This window comes from Balaenoptera borealis, assembly GCF_965194805.1.
Source record: "Balaenoptera borealis genome assembly, chromosome: 1".
NCBI lineage: Eukaryota > Metazoa > Chordata > Mammalia > Artiodactyla > Balaenopteridae > Balaenoptera > Balaenoptera borealis.
The window spans coordinates 111,790,956-111,811,211 of NC_138860.1; the positions used below are offsets into that span (position 1 = coordinate 111,790,956).

At 45.7% G+C, this 20,256-nt stretch overlaps 2 long non-coding RNA genes across 2 annotated transcripts in view; one reads left to right on the forward strand and one right to left on the reverse strand.

Moving 5' to 3' along the window:
* LOC309626504 overlaps positions 1-18,636 on the reverse strand; it is a 39,599-nt gene extending 20,963 nt beyond the window's left edge. Inside the window, exon 1 of the long non-coding RNA XR_014243237.1 lies at positions 17,635-18,636. This is a non-coding gene — a long non-coding RNA (uncharacterized lncRNA). The remainder of the gene's footprint in view (positions 1-17,634) is intronic.
* LOC309626540 lies at positions 2,972-9,390 on the forward strand. Its single transcript, XR_014243255.1, has 2 exons — positions 2,972-3,120; positions 3,459-9,390. It is a non-coding gene; the product is annotated as an uncharacterized lncRNA (long non-coding RNA).
* Positions 18,637-20,256: the final 1,620 nt, after the last annotated feature.

Consider the following 20,256-nt stretch of genomic DNA (forward strand, 5'->3'; position numbering starts at 1 on the left):
GTCACCCTGATACCAAAACCAGACAAAGATACTACAAAAAAAGAAAATTACAGACCAATATCACTGATGAACATAGATGCAAAAATCCTCAACAAAATACTAGCAAACAGAATCCAACAACACATTAAAAGGATCATACACCACGATCAAGTGGGATTTATCCCAGGGATGCAAGGATTCTTCAATATACTCAATCAATGTGATACACCATATTAACAAATTGAAGAATAAAAACCATATGATCATCTCAATACATGCAGAAAAAGCTTTTGACAAAATTCAACACCCATTTATGATAAAAACTCTCCAGAAAGTGGGCATAGAGGGAACCTACCTCAACATAATAAAGGCCATATATGACAAACCCACAACAAACATCATTCTCAATGGTGAAAAACTGAAAGCATTTCCTCTAAGATCAGGAACAAGACAAGGGTGTCCACTCTCACCACTATTATTCAACATACTTTTGGAAGTCCTAGCCACGGCAGTCAGAGAAGAAAAAGAAATAAAAGGAATCCAAATAGGAAAAGAAGAAGTAAAACCGTCACTGTTTGCAGATGACAGGATACTATACATAGAGAATCCTAAAGATGCCACCAGAAAACTACTAGAGCTAATCAGTGAATTTGGTAAAGTTGCAGGAACCTTGAAAAATGGTACAGATGAACCGGTTTGCAGGGCAGAAATTGAGACACAGATGTAGAGAACAAACGTAAGGACACCAAGGGGGGAAAGCCACGGGGGCGGCGGGGGTGGTAGTGTGATGAATTGGGCGATTGGGATTGACATGTATACACTGATGTGTATAAAATGGATGACTATTAAGAACCTGCTGTATAAAAAAATAAATAAAATAAAATTCAAAAAAAAAGAGGACATACAACAAGACAAACATATGTGCGCATGCACACACACACACACACATACCACAGGGGAAAGAATAATTAACTTGAATACATTAACATGAAAAACTTCCTTAAAACAAAACACACTCTAAAAAATAAAGACGGACCCTAAAGAGAGAGAAATTATTTTTCAATACACATAATGAACAGAAAGTTAGTATCCAGACATAAAGAATTCCTATGATGCAGTAAGATAAGACAAACAACCCAAAAGAAAAGTGAGCAAAGAATATGATAGGCACATCACAGAAGAGGAACTCAAACGGTCACTAAACATATGAAAAGATGCTTAACCTCACTAACAGACAAGGAAATCAAAATCCAAATAAAAAAGTCATTTCACAGCAGCAAAAACACAGCAACACCGCAACACATGGGTGTTTCTGCCCCAGGAAGCCCATTAGTGACGCAACACCCAAGGTTTCCATTGTGTCACATAAGCACTTTCCAACTAGCAGGTTCCAAAATTCCAGACTCCCAGAGGGAAAGTAAGTGCTCTGCATAAACAACAATGTTGTACAGTTGAAGCACAGGTAACCACCCTTATCTGTTAAAGAACAGTGGGAACACTCCAGAAATCTGAGTTCGCAGGCACCAGCCAAGGGCCAACCTAGCAGGCAGGCCCTTCTAGAAGGCAGCAGCTTCAAGTCTGCTATGGTAACCCTTTTCTGCAGAGTGTACATGGATATGATCATTTTGAACAGCAATTTGGAAACATCTAATGAAGTTGAAGACATGCATGTCCACTGGCCCAACAGTCTCCTCCTAGGCCTATTCTGTATTAGTGCATGTGGAGACATGGTCAGGGGTACTCTTTGTAGCCTTGTTTCTAATAGCAGAATATCAAAAATCAATCTGAATATTAATCAACCGAAGAATTAATAAATGAATTATGTCCAATTCATGCTATTGATGTCATGAAGCAGTGGAAATGAACTAATTAAAAGTATGTATTTCAAAATTGATAAATCTCAAAACTTAATGGTTAGAAAAAATATCTAATGGCAGCAGGATAGAAATAGCAAGGCCTTCCTGGCTACTCAGTCTAAAATTTCAACTGTCCATCCCCATCCTGACATCATACCCCCTTCTCTGCTTTTTCTTATATCCTTAGCAGTTATCACTATCAAACATACTACATGTTTTTACTTTCTCTTCTTGCTTATTGTCTCACTGCTCCTCTAGAGTACAAACTCCATGAGGGCAGGAATTTTTGTTTAGTCTCTTACTTTTTCTGGTTGTTATTAACCAAACCATTTTTTATTTTTAATTCTTGACATTACAGAACTAAACTGAATTTAACATTCTGCTCTTACGTTTCTTATCAACAAACACAAATAAAATCCATGAGCCAAAAAACCCAAAACAAAACTAAAAACAGAGAAAAGCTTATAAAACTAAATATGAATCCCAGCATTATCAACTGAACAGAGAATGTGATTTTTAAATTCTCAGGGGAAGATAAAGTTGTGTAGAAACTGAACACTCAGAAATAATTTAAAACCTGGAAATCACTGACCAGAAATTACACAGCTGGATTATGAGAATACAGCATAAAGGGGTTATGAGTGAACCTACACCATTCTAGCTGCACCTCATGCCCTTCTCAGAGGATAGCCTGGCATTAATTAGATTCCGGCCCAGACTAATACTGGCAACAGAACCAGTGGCAGTAATCTACCTTCCAGGAGAGCCTTCCACTGGGTTGGCAGTTCTGATCTGGGCCCTGGACATCTGGCAGATATCATTAATGTTGGTGCCTTGGTGACTGACTATGCAGCCACTTAAGCTATTTGGAATGGTGAGTTCATGGGTAGTTTGACTAGATGCGTCCAAACTTGCCCAATAGCCTTGATCTCTGGAAGGCTGGAGTCAATTCTGGTAAATCCAGTCTCACCGTGCATCACGGCAAAGTGAGAATGTTGTCTTGCCACCTGGTTCAGCTTAGCCAGATGGAGTGGAGAAATGGTGTGTTGTCCTTGAATTGAGTAAGCATCTAGAGGTGGTCCCTCCAGGTCATCGATGGTGTGGGGTAGCCTGCAGCATCTCTGCACCAAAGAGAGCATCTCCAGCATGCCTAGGCAGATCTGCTTGGTACACTCGGTAACAGACTGCAGCACACCAGCAATGGTGACGGCCCGCTCGGTGGAGTTGGCCAGCATTTCCCCCACCACCAGTACCGAAAACAGTGCCTGGCCATAGTAGCTGCTCAGTAAGTATTTGTTGAATGAATGAATGAATAGTGTATGCTACCATTTTTATAAAATTTAAAACATGTGAAAGTACTAACAATTATTTATAGATACATATATAAGCAGTGAAAAATACTATGCTTGAGGGTTATGAACACCAAATTTAGGACATGATCACTTCTAGGTGGGAGGGAGGGGAATGAGATTCAGGAAGAGACACAAAGGAGGCTCAACTATATGTATAATATTCAAATTTCTTAAAAAGATCTGAAGCAAGCATGGTAACATATTAAGAGTTGACAAAACTAAGTGGTGGATACATAGACAGTTGTAAGATCGCTCTCTCTATTTCTTGTAGGCTTGAAACAATTCATTTAAAAACTATCCTATCCAGAGCTAATATCTTACACCACCACCCGCTACCCCCTGACAACAGCACCACCATCAGAGGCCACCCCAGGAATATTCACAGCAGCGTGTGGAGGACTCTTCTGAATGATAACTACTCCACTTCTCTCACCCCCCTGCTGAATTGGAAGATGCCAGATATTGAACCTCACTCACCTTTGCATCCCATCCTTCCTGTGACCTTTCATGCTTGTCTTACTATAAAATGGATTTTCAGTTAATATTGAATAGGGTAGAATGAAAATGCTACTTTGGGGAATGGCAGGCAGAACTGGCTACATAATTTTGCGGGCCCAGTGAAAAATGAAAGCTTATTAAAAAATTATTTAGAATTTCAAGATGGCAATAGCAGGGCGTTAAATCAAGCACAAGCGCACAGGCCTCCCACCCATGAATCCAACCCTGAGGGCAGGCTTTGAACACAGAACTCATAAAGTAACTGAATGATTTAAAAGAATAGGCTACGGGGAGGCGGCTAACTATGCACTACATCCTTCTTCTTCCACAATAACAGAGCAGTGACTTGGTGCCAAGTTGCCCAGGTGGAGACAGCATTAGTCAAGCCTTGCGGTACATGTGGCCTGGTCACTAAGCTCTCTTTAGCAGAATGGAGTGGAAGTGACAGGTGTGACATCGGACCAGGAGGTCCGCTCCACGCTCTTTCCCCAACTCTGCTGACTGGAACTTGATTTTGTGGTAACCATGGAAACAAGCTTAAGGATTCAGGATGGCAGAGCCACAAGATGGAAAGACTCTGGGTCCTGAGTGTGTGTGTGGAGCAGAGCTGTCTAGCAGTGCAGCACACTGCCCCCTACCATTAGGTGCCTCAAATTAGTCTGCATCCTGGTTCCATTACAGCAGCCTAGCTTGGTTGACTTAGGTGGTGTGATAGAAATATCATTTTTGATTCACTCAACAGCTAAAAATAGGCTATTCTAGACAAATCCAATGCTATAACGGTCCCCTAGGCCCTGTGCACTGGCAGCAACAGGCCCTGGCCCAGCCCCAAAGAAAGAGCCGGGCTTAGAGTGGAAGTAATGCATACGTTCCCTCCAAAAAACTCAAGCAGCTGCTTAGAATGTTAAAGTTCCTTAACAGAGAAAGCCTGTAAATCCCTGCATAGAAGATGTCCTCAAAATTCCCCGAAACCCTTCCTACAAACCTGGGATGGGCTGCCAAGAGCTCTGTGGCAGCTCCTCGCTGACCATTCAGAGCCTTTCTCTAGAGACACAGTAGGCGATTGCCGGCCCTGCAAACTAGCCGGGCTGTGTCAGATGGACCAGGGGAAGAGACTGTTTATCAAGCAGGATTGAAACGCCATAGTCATCTAGTTCCCAGCAAGGCTATGAACAGCTCCCAAGGCACGTTAGACCCCAAATCCAACCAGCTACTCACTGGATAACATCCAGGGGTCAAGGATCAGATATTACATAACATAGCAGGTGGCCCAGAGCACACGCACACACACACACCTTTCTTTGGCAACAGGGCTTGGCTTTCACAATCACATTCTACTTGAATTTGCTCAGGAGTTTGTTTTTTTTTTTAATAGCTACAATTAATGAATGCCTATGCCTGCTATTCCTATTCTGATGAAAAATGAGACAGCTACCTGATGGTGCTCAAGCAGAGGGAAGCTAGGGTATCTGACCCTGGACTTGCAAAAAGAAATTTGGCATTTGCCAACGGATACAGCTGTGCCGTTGAGCAGATATTTTCAATAATTAGTGTTTTCAACAATATTTAGCATGTCCCCCAGAAACTCCTGGACCCTTCATTAGAGTCTTCATTCAAAATTTAAGGAACTCACCCAAGGCCAGAGGGAGACTCAATGTCAGAGATAGATGAGGCTCAAGTCTTGATGACCCCAGTCCTGTCTTCAGCCCGTGCTCATACCTGCCTCCCTTTTAATTAAAAAAAGCACCAAAGCAACAGACCAGTATCAAGCAAAGGCCCAAAATTGCATGTATATACTTGTCAGACCCTCTTCTCAAAAGCACAGTACGTCTACAATGACCACCAAAGGGCACTGCAGTGCTTAAAACACTAGGAGAAACAAACTTTGGGATTGGAACAGCAAGGTTGGATGGAGAAGGGGTTGAAATGATGATGAAACAGAGTACAGTGGGACTGGGGGGTAAGGGTGGCCACCTGGAGGCGGGCACACGCCCAAGGTCATGCACACAGCCAAGCTGGGAGGACCAAGGCCCAGGACAGAGGCTGGAGAACACAGAAACAATTTGCCTCTCTGATACTCCCCTAAAGCATGGTTCCATGGGAAATCTGGTGAACAAACATTGTTTCATTCAACCTTTTGATGAGGTGAGAAGAATGGCAGGTACTGGCCAAACTGGAAATAAAAAGACAAAAGGATTTAAGAAAGCTAAAGAGGCATAAGTGGTGAGACATTTGGAACAACCACTCCAGTGCTGACACTCCCTGGGGCTCTGGGAAGAGACTCAGTTAATCCAGGGAGGCCAAATATGAGCGTCCCGTCAGGCCAAGGTTGAAAGAAAAGTGTGCAGAGGTAAAACAGGCAGCAGTGTTTAGGGACCTGCATCTTGTATCAGAGACACCTGCTGTAAAGAGGCCCACAGCTTTCAGAGTGTTACTAAAGTTTCAAACACGCAGACTCAGAGGCTTACCATTTCACGAGATGACTTCATTGGAGGGACAGGGCAGTTGATGAAAATGTCACCATTTACGGTTGGCCAGAGCAGGAAGAGGGATGGTGGCCTTTTCCAAAACCACAAAAGCCGTGGTCAGTGCCAGAGTCAGAGACAGAACAAGAAGGCTTGCTTCCTTTCTCTGCTCTTGGCCACATGAAGATATAATGAGAAGTCAGGAGTCTGTGACCCAGAAAAGGATCCTCACCAGAACTCTCCTGTGCTGACACCCTGACCTCAGAGTTCCAGACTCCAGAACTGTGAGAAATAAATTTCTGCTGTTTATTTTTAAAGGGAGAGAGGTGGGGGCTGGGGAGGCTGGTAAGAATTTTATCAGGGGTTCCTGACCATGCTGTCCAGATGCCCATCCTCCCCTAGATGTCATGTTCCCACGAACACGTGCCCAGGGCCCACAGCTACCTTCAGCTGACTGCCCAAAACAAGGCCTTCGTTATAAAACCCCGTTGTGCAGGCCTGGCATGCTATCCCAAGGGCTCCTGGAAAGAAGTGCTGGCCCGCCTTTTCCAAACTCTTCACCATTCTTGGCCCACTTTTTACCCAACTCCTGACTCTTGATGATGGTGGTGTTTGTGCCTCTACAAACTGCTGCCTTCAGGATTTGGTCAGGTTACTTAATCCTGGAAGCAACCACCCTCAGGACACCTGCCAGTGCTGACCCAGACCTCTGACTCCTTTCTCCTTGGAGGTCCTGACCCCCTATCTTAGCTTCAGCCCTGGGTTCCTCAACTCCCAGCGGTGGCCCACCCGTCCAACACCCCCTGCCATCTAACTCCGGCCCCCTGAGTGTGATTTTGTACAGTGAGGACAGGGCCACACACCATGATTGTACCTCCATTTGAAATTTGTTGCACATATAATGCCTAACTATCTCCAGTAAAGTGTACGTAATTCATCTCATAGCCTAAGTTTATTAATTCTTTATTATTCCCATCGCTGTCTTTGAGAGATTAGAATTTAAAAACAATCACCACTGCCAATATTTGGGTTTTGTTAAGAAGATGTATGCAACCCAAATAGACCCAAGGCTTTGGTACCTCTAACTTGAAAACTTGATTTATTCCCAACTGTTTCTGAGCCTCTCCTAAGGGCCAGGGAACATAACACACACTTGGAAAACAAGACAAGACATGGCCCCATCTCACGGAGCTCATAGTGCAATGGGAAGAAAGACAAGTACCAAACGGTTTTGAGTCAGTGTGGGCACCACTAAGAGGTACCTAGAGGAGGCATGTCTAATCCAGAGAAGACAATGGCTGAGCTAATTGTTACGAATAAAAGAGTAAGGAGGGGAATGGAGGTGGGGCTGGGAGGGAGGGTGTTCTAAGTAGTAGGAACATCATGGAGGTGAGAGGGAGACCCTAATTCTATGAGGTGCATCACTGGGGGTGCAGGGAAGGTAAGTGCTTCCAGGATGGGTGAGAAGATAGAGACAGGCATAGCAACATCCTGGTGGCCCTTTTCCCCCAGGCTAAGCAGTTTGGACTTTATCCTGTAATGTACTTTGGTTCTCTGACTTTAGTGGGGAGCTTGTTTTAACTGTGGTTCCTGAAAGCTGCACACAGAAATTCAGATTCAACCGATGAGGGAGTAGACTCAGGAATCTGCATTTTAATAACTACTCCATCGGCTGGGTGAGTTTGATGCAGAGTATGGTTGGGCAACACTTTTCCAAATACAGCTGCAGGAGACACAGAGCCATAGAGGGGTGGCATGATCAGATCTGTTTCAGAAAAATCACTCTGGCAGAAAGTACCCGTACATGCTCACTCAGCAAAGCCCCCTAATCCTTTGATAATCCTCCAGTAACCTTGTGTTGCCCAGAGCCTGCAAAGCTCAGAGTTGGCTCTGAAAGAGACAGTCTCCTGAGAAGAGAGGCCACTGGAAAAGTTATGCCTGAATGCTCCTGGACTGTTGTTTGGACCTTTGTAGCCCCAAACCCAGGGCAGCAAGGGGTGCTGATTGTGAAATCATGAAAGCCTTGGGGCCCCAAGTCCACTGATGGACTTCTGGATGCTGGAGGACACAGGCTCTGCTGGGGGCTGAAGCCTGGAGCAGATCCATGTCTAGTCTAGTCAGGCCTCCAGGAGCTCCTGACAGGACAGAACCTGTGCCCCTTTGGTTAACAAAGACCCAGGGGGATTTGGGTGCAGGCCATGTCAGCTATTTACCCCTGAGACGCCTCTTATGGCATCTCAGAGAACTGAACCTATCCTGATTAGCGTGGCCTAGTTTCTTGCAACCAATGGTGATAAATACACTGATAAATATTTTGTGATGGCTACAACAATGACATTCCAACCAAGAGCCTGCACACTCAGTTTCTGGAACTGCCAAATCAACTGAGCTGCAGTTCTGCAGAAATTGCCTTCTTATAACCTGGTGATTCTGAGCATGATAAGAATCCAGGCTGGGACTTCCCTGGCGGTCCAGAGGTTAAGACTCCGTGCTTCCAATTGAGGGGGTGTGGGTTCGATCCCCGGTCAGGGAACTAAGATCCCCCATGCTGCATGGTGTGACCAAAAAATAAAAAAAATAAAGAAATCCAGACTGACTGATGCTGACTGACAGCACAGAAGTCTGGGTGATGTTCTCCCTGGTTCACCACCCACGCCCACCCCAAGATCCAAGCCCGATGAGCCTTCAGAGCCCAGCACCTGTTCAATCTTCCCATGCCTCGTCCACAGCAAAATCTCATCTCTCCCAAAGTTGGACAATGCTGTGGTCCGTAACATTTTGTTTCATATTCTACCATCTCAGAGGGCAAGAACCCTGTCTTGGGCTTCTTTTTTCTGGTTCCCTCCACCAAGCAGCTACTCAGATGAGCAGGTCTGAAATGACCAAGAGGCCTCCGTGTGGGTGGGCCAGCCCTCACTCTCAGCCCCCGCCAAAGTGCGAACAGCTCAGATCTGCCGTTGCCCAGGCACTAGACCCTAGACTGGGACATTTGTTTCCTGAACTCTCTCCAGATAATTTTTTTGGCTTATGCTTAGCAGGATTGCCCCTTTGCCAGCTGAATCCTGACTGGAATTTGGTGGGATGGAGCCTCATGGACTACCTGGCAAGACACCATTGATGATCTAGAGAAGAAAATGGAAAAATCGTCTTATTCAGGTGCTTTAAACAGCCATTAGGAGATGATTCCATTTAAATCAGCTACAGGGGGCCTACCTCAAACATTTGGGTTTTTCTTTTTTTTTAATTTTTTAAAATTTTTATTTATTTTTGACTACGTTGGGTCTTCATTGCTGAGTGCAGGCTTTCTCTAGTTGTGGCGAGCGGGGGCTACTTTTCGTTGCGGTGCGCGGGCTTCTCATTGCAGTGGCTTCTCTTGTTGAGAAGCATGGGCTCTAGGTGCATGGGCTTCAGTAATTGCAGCGGGCAGGCTCAGTAGTTGTGGCTCGCCGGCTCTAGAGTGCAGGCTCAGTAGTTGTGGTGCACGGGCTTAGTTGCTCTGCAGCATGTGGGATCTTCCCGGACCAGGGCACGAATCCGTGTCCCCTGCACTAGCAGGCAGATTCTTAACCACTGCACCACTAGGGAAGCCCCATTTTGGCTTTTCTATGTTAACTTGTTGGTCAGTTTCTAGGCCATAAACATTTAAACATAATTTGTGTGTGTGTGTGTGTGTGTGTGTGTGTGTGTGTGTGATCTAACGACATTTGTGAGCATGTAGTTGATACCTTAAAAAATCTAAGAAACATCAACCTGATATTATTAATTGAAGGGTAAGTTTTGACATAGGGTCAAAACATTTATAATTACTGAGTTTCTAGAGAGTTGATCTTTTGTAATTAACTTTCAATACCATGATTAAAACTTGAAGAGATAGCCAACAAGGATACTATTTACTCTAAAGAACTAAAGTAATAAAGTCATTACAATTCATTAACATGAGGAATTGAGTGGTTGGCTTTAGTGAGACCAAGCCAAGTACCCATATGTCTTGGTACAGAGGCCAAGAGGTCAGGACAATCCAATGATGATTGTCTCTCCACTGCCTGTGATGTCTGGGCACAGGGGTCTGGAACTGGCCCAGCTGGTTGGCCCTGTCACTATGCATTTTGACCTGGGATAAAGATAACTAAAATCTCAAGAGAACTTTAAGATCTAGCAATTGGTTTATTTTAATTAAAACAGACTTTTAAGTAGCCTTCAAAATGATATGTTTGTGTCATTTTATAGCTATTTTGTTAAAAGTAAGGACATACATGTCAGGCACTTCCACATACATGACATTCATTTTATGTCATTTAATTCTAGATATTATTATCCCAACTTTAAGAGGCTTAACCTGGGGCTCAGAGATTCATGATAATATAACTGGTAAGTAGTGGAGTTGGGATTCACCCAGATCTGTCTGCCACAGTCCCCATATTCTTTCCACCACACTTTCTTTCCACCACACCATACTTAGGATACCTTGGTTTGCTGCCTTGCCTAGAAGACACAGCTGTTTCTCTGTCTTATAGTCAAGGATTTCCCTCTGATGTAAACAAAGATTACAACAGGGCTTCCCTGGTGGTTCAGTGGTTAAGAATCCACCTGCCAGTGCGGGGGACACAGGTTCGATCCCTGGTCCGGGAAGATCCCACATGCCGCTGAGCAACTAAGCCCGTGCGCCACAACTACTGAGCCTGCGTGCCACAAGTACTGAAGCCCGCATGCCTAGAGCCCATGATCTGCAACAAGAGAGGCCACTGCAATGAGAAGCCTGCGCACTGCAGCCAAGAGTAGCCCCCGCTCACTGCAACTAGAGAAAGCCCGCACGCAGCAATGAAGACCCAATGCAGCCAAAAATAAATAAATAAAATAAATACATGTATTTAAAAAAAAAAAGATTACAACAAAAACTCTACCTTTTGGTCCTGTGTGGCCTACTGGCCTAGGATGACCCCCAGCATATTTATACAGTGCCATTAAGGCAGGAATCAAAATCAGGGACCCCACTGCCACGCTTCCACCCCTCCCAAGTGCCCTCAGCTCAGAGACACTACTCAGAAATGCACAGAGTTTTCAGACACCATATGACAAACATGAGTTTCAGGAGACCAATATTTACACACACACACACGCACACACACACACACACAAACACACACACACAGCTGGTCTGCCCTTCATCTTAACAGCCATACAAAAGGCTTTGTGTGCACCTGCCTGGTCCCTCTCAGAGACTGTACTTCAGATGGGTTGGGCTGAGTCCTTCCCATTCTCAAACTGTCATCTTAGTTCATAACCTCCAACTACCCAAGCTGTAACAATCATCTGGCAAAGCCTATGACTCTGTAACCCACCCATGGCAAACAGAGAAGCCTGAAAGGACATAACAGGTGTGGGAGGAATATTAACAATTGTCAAGTTCCCATTACAAGCAAAAAGCTTTCAAAATAATCCTGTGAAGTATTTATTCTTATCCCTGCTTTTTAGATGAGGCCACTCAAGCTCTGGGAGACTGAATGATCTGCCAAACTCATACAGCTAGTGAGAGGCAGAGTAGGATCTGAACCAAAGTCTGCTGCTCTAAACACCCACGTTATTTTATTTCATTAATAGAATTTACTCTTCTTCACATAATGATGAAGGTATTATTATGGCTACTTTACAGATGAGGAAACTAAGATTGCTTTTGAAATGAGTTTGTCCTCTGGAACACTCAACTCAAGCATTTTTCCACACTGTCTCATATAATTATTATTAATACACAAGTCAAGACTCTTAACAGAACACAAAAGAAAATAAGTTTTTTGGAGGACAAGCCCCTCACAGTGATTGCTCAATCTCTTCATAGTTCCAAGTAGACTAAGTCTTAATACACGCCCTCATAATTTAACATCATAACCAAAATGGTAATATCGTAATAACCTATATTAAAGAACCATGACTTCTAAATCTAAAACTCATATCTGAAAATAAATGATGTGCTTAGTCCTCAGCTTCTAAGATTCTTGGCTAAGACTTTTTTGGTTGCAAATAACAGAAACCAATCTGAGTTAGCATCAATAAAATAAGGGTTTTATTGGAAGGATGAAATCCAAGAACTAGGGCAAGACAGCTTGTAGGGAATCTAAAGACCTTCCTTTGACAGCTGAGGCAGCTTTCATGACTCAGTTCCCAACTTTGGGACTCAGGCCAAATTCTCGGAAGGAGAAGTGAATGGTTCCAACTAATCCAGTTAGTTATGGAGCAGGGTTACCTGGTAGAAACATGGCTGCCAGACTCACCCCTATGAGGGGCAGAGTTCTTAGTCACTCTTAATATTTATTCATAAAAAATATGGTTAACTCCAAACTCTAAGCATAAAAGTATAATATGGACAGACCAATATGATGGGGAAAACACCATATAAGAAGTCAGGAGACCTGATACCCATTAATTCTCTGCAGTGTCTTTGGGCAATTCCTGCATCTATAAAATGAGGTGTTGAAGTAGATGACCAAACGTCTTCTAAACCTGCCCTCAGTTCTAAGTCTCTCTTGCCAGTTCTTGTAACAGTCACTTCAATAAGACTGTAACACAGCTCTCTGAGGAATGTGCATGTTTTGATGGACCCCAGGGTTTGTTTGAAGCTTCTTCCTACAGAAACAAGTGAGTACAACATCTCAAGAATGTCAACATCCAGCTCTGTAATGAGGGAAGAAAAGATAAATCTGCCAATTCTAGGTTCAGTGCTGGCCTCACGGACCCCATTTCCAAGGGGGCTTCTTCCACACCTATCTAGTGCTCTACCCATCCTCAGATCACCTAGCAGACCACATGACTACAATGTCACATTACTGTGCTGGGTTTTTGGTCAGCACTTTATTTTAAGCCTGCCTCAAATTAGCTGGGAACCTGATTCAGAGTTAGTGCTGACATTACCCTTGTCTGATTCTGACCACACAAAATTGAACACAAGTCATTATTAGAAGGAATAATGAATCAAGGCAATTCGTTTCAACCATATGCTTTATTTCTTATTGCGCCCTCCATGTCCCTTCTTTTAATGATTCTATTCTGCACCAACCACAGTACTTGGGTTTCTGTCTAAAACTAAATGAGTTCTCACCTGAAACATTTTTAGAATTGTAACACATTTGCCAACCCTACCTACCTGCACTCCAAATCCTCCTTACTCTGCTCTGCCTTTTTTCCCATAGTAGTTATCACCTTCCAACATATCATATAACTTATTGTGTGTATTCTCCCACCAGCCTGTAAGCCCCACAAGGGTAGATATCTTTTTTTTTTAATTTAATTTAATTTAGTTTTATTTATTTATTTATGGCTGTGTTGGGTCTTCGTTTCTGTGCAAGGGCTTTCTCTAATTGCGGCAAGTGGGGGCCACTCTTCATCGCGGTGCGCGGGCCTCTCACTATCGCGGCCTCTCTTGTTGCGGAGCACAAGCTCCAGACGCGCAGGCTCAGTAATTGTGGCTCACGGGCCTAGTTGCTCCGCGGCATGTGGGATCTTCCCAGACCAGGGCTCGAACCCGTGTCCCCTGCATTGGCAGGCAGATTCTCGACCACTGCGCCACCAGGGAAGCCCAAGGGTAGATATCTTATTGTGGTACATATATATCTGGACTTTGCCCCTGGTTCCTGGGACAGAGCTCCTAAACCCTTGGAATTTTCTAGTGATAGGCGTGTCTTTGGTATTCATAACAAACTTCTTTCTAACCACAGTTGAGTAATGCTGACGAGGTGACTAGTGGTGAGGCCCTAGGTAGCTTCAGGATGGAGGCCAGTGGCCAGAGAAACCAACCATGTGATGAGAGTGGTGGGATTTTCAGCCCCACTCTCAGCCTCCAGGAGGGGAGAAGGGCTGAAATTTGAATTCAGTCACAATGGTCAATGATTTAATCAATTGTGCCTGTGTAATGAAACCCCACATAAAAACCCTAAACAACGGATTCAGGGAGCTTCCAGTTCGTTGAACAAAACCACATGCCTGGAGCATGGTGCACCCTGACTCCACCAGGACAGAAGCTCCTGCACTCGAAGCCCTTCTGGATCTCATCTTATGTACCTCTTCATCTGGCTGTACATTTTTATCCTTAATCCACGATCATTAGTGTAAATTCCTGAGTTATGTGTGTCACTCTAGCAAATTATCAGATCTGAGGGTGGTCACGGAAAACTCAGTTTTGTAGTCAGCCAGGCAGAAGTGCGGGTACCCTGGGGGCCCCATTTTTGGCTGGCATCTGAAGTTGGGCAATCTTGTGGAACTGAGCTCTTAACCTATGGAGTATACGATAACTCTAAGCAGTTAATGTCAGAATTGAAGTGAACTGTTGAATACCCGGTTGGTGTTGGAGAAGCAGAGAATTGGTTGTTGTTGGAAAAATAACACACTTATTCTCCTAGAAAAGTGCGTGGCACATAGCAGGCATTCACCTAATATTTGCTGAATGAGTAAATGGATGGATGTCATCTTACATAGGACTGCCATTAAATTTCTCCTGTTTCGACCATCATCTTCTTGGGAATCCCCATTCCTTCCTAATGGATTTCTAACAATTCAACAAATAAATATTCCGAGGTCCCAGCACATGCCAGGCACTGAGGGCCCATCATTAATGAAGTTAACCAGGAGGTAACAAGGATGCCACTTGATGCCATGGGTCTTAGAACAATTCAAGAACTCATGGTTTTTTGCCCACCCCGCCAGCGTGGAGCCAGGCCTTGTGGACAGGAGAGTCCTGGCCCTCTCTGACACTCAGTCCTCATGGTCCACAGTGATTCTTCAGTTTGCCCTCACAGGCAACAGAATGCAGCCCTGAGCATATTCCTCTCAACCTCCGAAGCCTGGATTAAAATCACACGGGAAAGACTGGCTCTAAAGACACCAGGTTTGAGAGTCATTCTCAGCAGGAAGCAGATGGAACTCCAAGCTGGCCAAGAACACAATCCTCTGTGTTTTCAGCAAACAAGCTTCCCCCGCACAGGGCATCCAAGAGCCCGCTGAGTTGCTCCCTCCATCTCTTCTCTTAGCTTTTAGCCTCTATACCCAAATCTATGGGGAACTTTAAAGAAATTCCACTCAACACATGACATTCACGAAAACAAATTCCAGATAGTTGAACTTAAATATACAATTCCTACATTACTACAAAAGAATATTATTGTAATCTCGGGGCAGAACAGTCCTTTATAAGCAGAACAGAAAACACAGAGGTAACAAAGGAAAAATTAGATGGATTTAATTAAATAAATTTGGAAACTTCTTAAGAACAAAGCACAAGACTAACAATGTTAAATATAAACCGATACAAATATTTCAATGTAGATCAATAAGAAGGTTAATAGTGATAATGTATACAGAGCTTCTACACATTAATATAAACTCTTTGAAGATAAAGGACAGGAGGGAAGAGACTTTCCTTTGTGAGGGTGGGCAGAGGCAGAGAAAAGGGAAAAGAGCCATGAGAGAGAAGAGCATCTCCCCTTGCACTTGACCCCCAGACTGAATTTGAGGGCCCTGCAAGAGGCTTTAGCAGAGAAGCTGATGGCACCATTTGGTAGAGATGTCTCGAGACTGAGGATCTAAGCAGAGCAGCCTTGGGACCCCCAGTGACGAAGGATGGTTGGCACACAGTGAGCAGGTGGCCCTTTCCCCAGCTCTGCCTGAAACTCAACATCCCAACTCTGCCGAACAGGAATTGGTAACTTTGAGGTACAGGCGCTGGGGGGACCGCCCTCCCCACTCGCCCCTGCTCCCGCAGGCTCCTCACGGTGTACCCCAGCACCCAGGCCTACTTCAAGCCCCTGGGCAGCCACCCTGACAAGGTGCAGCTGCTGAGCCACGGACCACGCATGCTGGAGGCGGTGGGCATGACCATGCGGCATGCGGACAACCTGCACGCGGCCCTGAGCCGCTCGCAGACGGGCATGCACGCGGGCTACGCTTGGACCCCACCAACTTCCCACTGCTATCCAGTGTCCGATCTTGTTGCAGGGCAAGTTCACAGTGGAGATACAGACGGAGTGGGATAAGTTCCTGATGGGCCTGGCAGTGGTGCTGAGGAGAAGTTCCAGGCCCCGCGAGTATAGGTCTGCGCATGTCAATAAACGGGCCTCAAAAGGCTGGGCAAAGTTTAAAAAAACAAAAAAGAATTGGAAACTTTGGAGACAGCACCCGTGGCATGGACTTTGGTGTCTGGCTTCTGTTAACTTCTCCAAGCTTCCGTGAGCAGCAGACACACGAGAAGCAGGGAAAAAGGGAAACGGAGAGGTTGCCATATGGAGACACAACCAACAGACAGGTTTACCGGCACAGTTGAGGCACCCTTTTGGTGACTTCCAGAAAGAACTGGAGGACATTTTGAGGGGCCTGAGAGCCTTGTTTTACTTGGGATATTGCAACAGAAAATGTCTGGGCATACATATACATGCATTTCTTTTAAAGTCTGGCGGGATAATGGTTTTCTTGGGGAAATGGGATTATGAGAGGAGGGAGGAAATTCCACCTTCTATTGTATACATTTCCAGGATGTTTAGTTTTTTTATAAGGAACATATATTACTTTCATAATAGTAACATACAAAAAGATAGCCCCATTGAGAAAAACAAAAACAAAAAATACCCAGAATATGGCATTTGGCTTTCAAGGATGGAGCTCTGCTCTGCAGTGTGGCTGGTGACAGTATGAGCCCACAATTAGTCATCTAGTGTATGTTGTGACCTGTGACAGGGGATAAAGCACAGAGCAGTGAGATGCACGAGAGCTTCCCCGGCCTCAGTGTCTGGAACTAAACCACATCCAAGGGCAAAAGCTGGTTCGGTGGCCAGCATGGAATGTCAGGGCTAGTGATTATCCCTGGCATAGGGGCCCTGACTTGTTCTGCCTTGAGATCTCTTAGAAAAACACATCCTTTTGTGGGCAGTCAACTCAGGGTTCAAAGAGTTTCTCTCTCACCCATGCTAGGTTGCAAGTGAGAGATGGAACTGAGGTCTCACGATCTGCTGCCCTCATGAAAATGTCCAACGTCTTCATCGTGATTCACAAGACCTGGCCCCTGCCTTCCTCTCCAGCCTCATCTATCTCCTCTTCCAGCTTGTGTTCCTGGCACTGAACCAGGTGTGATCCCCACACAGCCTCCTCTTTCTAACCTGGACCCCCTCCCCTGCCCCTTCCCTCACTCTTCCATTCCCAGCTGCATTGTCATCCCCTGCAGAGAGTCCTCCCTGAGCCCTCACTGGGTGAGACACCCTCCTCTCTCCTGCCGGACACCCTGGGTCGTGCTCTGAAACATCACCACTCTGTAGAATGGTCGCCTGACTGCATGTCCGTGGCCCCCAGCTAACGGCAGCTTTTTGTCTGGCAAGGGGAGAGTATTACCGCAATGGCCTCCCGTTCTGGGCATGAGGCTCCACAAATATTTGCTGAACAGGAAACCTGCTGGCCTGGACTCACCCTTCAGGCATCCTCACGTGAGGCACCCCTGCGTGTTGGCTGACTCACCTGTAAGCTCCTCACAGTTCATGAGGGAAGGATGGTGGCACAAGTCCAGGAAATAACTGCACTTACTAAAGCATCTCTTCCTGGAAGAGAAACGTCAACACAAAAAGAGACTTAAATGCTCACAGAGGTAACTGGGACTGCAGACCTCCCACACAAAGTTCTCACTGGGTCAGTTTACCAGGAACAAGTAGGAGTCACAGAGCCTGGCAGGGCAGAGGAAAGCACAGGGCACTGGAATTCTAGCTGAGGCCCTACCCCAAACCTCTGTGACTGTGGGCAAATCCCTTCACCTCTCAGGCCTGTCTGCCCTGAGGCCTGTGGAGTAAAGGCTGGGTCAGAGGCTCCCTAAGCCCTGTGGGGAGGTAAGAGAAGAGCCGACCAATCTGAAAAGCACATCCGCTGGGCTCCACCCAACACTGACCTCAGCCCTGGATACAGCCCAGCTCCAATGCTCCTGCCTCATACAAGCTCTCCTCACAGCAGACATTCAGTCTGGGTCACAGGGCAAGAACCTCACCAAGGCCCTTGCCGTTGGTGCTTTTTACAAACAAGCAAATCTAGACAGGACTGGCACCTTTCCTTTGAGGCGAAGGATGCAGGCCTCCTCACACCCCGTTTCCCAGGGTACAGGTTTTACTCGGACCTTATTTCTCCAAGACCAAGCGATCACTGGCCCCATAGTGCTGGGCTCTGTCACCAGCCTGAGCCTCCCTCCCTGCGGCAGCGCTGGAGGCAAATCCGTACCCCCTTTCCGAGGTGCTGGAGTTGGGAGGCTACTGACCATGTTACAAGGTAGAGGGGACACGTCTATTGCCACGGACTTCGCTGAGCTGGGGGACAGGGGAGAGTTTGTTGATATTTTTCCTCCATTCTGCTAAATGCACAGGCTTGGGCATCAGTCAGACCTGGGTTCAGGTGTCAATTCTGCCTCTTTCTAATGAGTTGACATTGGGCCAGCTTGGTTTCGAATCTGCAGAGTGGGGACAGAATGCCCACCTCGAAGGCTTACCTTGCAGGGTTGTTATGAGGATTAAATGCAACGACATCTGTCAAACACACAGCACAGGACCTGTCTAGTTGCTTAGCGAATGTCAGCAACTGTTACCAGCCTGGAAATGTCTGGTAAGAGCAATGGGGCTTGTGTTTTTAAAAGAATTTCCCCATGAGTCATGATGAGAATCAAATCCTGATCCCATAGCCCAGAAGTCAGGTCTTTTCATGCCACCCCACTCATCACCGCCCCATAGTTCCAGCTACTTTAGATTAAACTGAGAACTGTAAAAATGAAAATCGCCAGGCAAAGACTAGCCTGTTCCTGACCCCAGCGGCAGACCCAAACCCCAGGAATCCCCACAGCTCAGATCTGCTGTCCTTTCTGCCCGGGCAGCGCAGCCCTGAGATCAGGATGCCCAAATTCAAGTTATTGACTTTGAGGCTGCAGTGCCTCTACCCCAGTGAGCTTTTGCTTACTTATAGTGAGACCTTCGGAGTAGTTACTTTTTAATCTCATGAAAGATCCCTGCGGCCTGCTTTGTAGAGGAATAAGTACCAGGAAGTTGGGAGCACTTTCAGAATGCGTGATAACGGGTGGCACCTGGAACTGAGAGGTGGGTGTCCAGGTACCTCTGCCAGCTCTGGGGCAATAAACCTTTTTGTTCTGTTTGGGTTGGCTTCAGTTTCTTTTTTAACAAAACCAAACCAAAGGATCAAGATGAGACAGGCAATAGGGTTAATAAAGACTAATGCCCCAAATGTAAGTTAGCTTCCTCAGCCAAATTCTCCCTGAGTTGATTAATAAATAAGCCAGTGATTAAGCTGCTCTAGCACATTTTATTCTGTAGCCCAGAAGGAATCCTTCCCAGTAGGGGGGACTTAGACACTAGATTAGTAGCTTCAGTCCCTGTTCAACTTCCCTGTGCCTGTGTCTGCTGTATGTGGTGGGTGAGAAGACCATCTCCACCCACAGGTCACTTCCGGGACACCACCAGGACCAGAGAGGACCCAGAGACCAAGGAAGGCTTCTCGGGCCCTATTGTACAGGATTGGCCCATGAGGGGGTGGTATGTGCCTAACACCATATCTCTTCGGTTAATCCTCATAACAACCCCGTACTACAGGAACTGTTATTAGTGTAAAGGCTCAGAGAGGTTAAGTGGCTCAAAAACCTGGCAGCAGCAGGTCTTAAGCCCCATATCCTGATGTGGGAAGGTATCATGTAATACTGGCTTTACCATTTTACTACCAACGACAAACATAGTATTTCCAAAAATTGGCAGATTAGTGAGCCGTGGAGTTACTTGGGAAGCCTCAGTGGAAAGGGGGAAGGATTTGGAGGGGTCCCAGGGAAGGGGAAGATGCCAGGCACGCACGTGCTGGGAAGGAGTCCGGCATCCTCAGGAAGCGGGGGCAAGACCAAACACAGACTTTGTTAAAGCAAAATTTTCTCACATCCCTGCTGTAATGTGTCTAATCTCTAATTAAAGCCTACCAGAACACGTACAAATGAGTGCTGTTAAAACCCCTGTTAATTTTAGCAGCTAGCACTCAGGATGAGAGAGCTGCGGGCAGGGAGGGATGCATCCTTCCACGCCTTCCCTAAGCCAGCCTCTGCTGACGTCCTGT